This window comes from Sinocyclocheilus grahami, unplaced genomic scaffold (genome assembly GCF_001515645.1).
Source record: "Sinocyclocheilus grahami isolate Dianchi unplaced genomic scaffold, SAMN03320097.WGS_v1.1 scaffold634.1, whole genome shotgun sequence".
Taxonomy (NCBI): Eukaryota; Metazoa; Chordata; class Actinopteri; order Cypriniformes; family Cyprinidae; genus Sinocyclocheilus; species Sinocyclocheilus grahami.
The window spans coordinates 622126-622707 of record NW_015505813.1 but is presented as its reverse complement, the minus strand read 5'-3'; the positions used below and the strand labels follow the sequence as shown (position 1 = coordinate 622707).

Below are 582 nucleotides of genomic sequence, written 5' to 3'. Positions count from 1 at the left end.
TCCGAATCGCCCGCCCCCTACACTATAAAATAGATGCTGAAGCCGCGGCTGAAGTTGGTCACTTGTCCACAGAATTAGTATTTTCTGTACGGTGAATGGCACGTAGTGCACTATATAGGGGACAGGGAACGATTCAAGTTTTTTTAACGTAATATCCTACTTCAGCTTCTCATCAAACTTTCTGTCCAATTAAATGCTCTCTAGAATCCGAAGCGCCCGCCCCCTACACTATAAAATAGACGCTGAAGCCGCGGCTGAAATTGGTCACTTGTCCACAGAATTAGTATTTTCTGTACGGTGAATGGCACGTAGTGCACTATATAGGGGACAGGGAACGGTTCAAACAGTGTAAATATTCTTTCCATTGAGGAAAAAAATAAGTCTGGCTTCGCGCTGTCACGCTAAGCACCGCACCACACACACACTCTGCTCCGGTCCAGAGACACGATAGCACGGAGCGGATCACATGCGAGAGTCGGTGCAAAATGTATCGGAGCTATTTGAATTTTACACCAAATTTTATAGCAATATGGATGAGATTGTGGCTGGCATATCCTGTCAAATGCGGCTTTACGGAGCTCA

The 582-nt window shown here is 45.7% G+C and overlaps 1 protein-coding gene across 1 annotated transcript in view; it reads left to right on the top strand.

The window, feature by feature from the left end:
* LOC107558180 (coatomer subunit epsilon-like) overlaps nt 1-582 on the top strand; it is a gene marked incomplete at its 5' end in the record, with an annotated part of 6490 nt that overhangs the window by 4978 nt on the left and 930 nt on the right. The window lies entirely within an intron of this gene.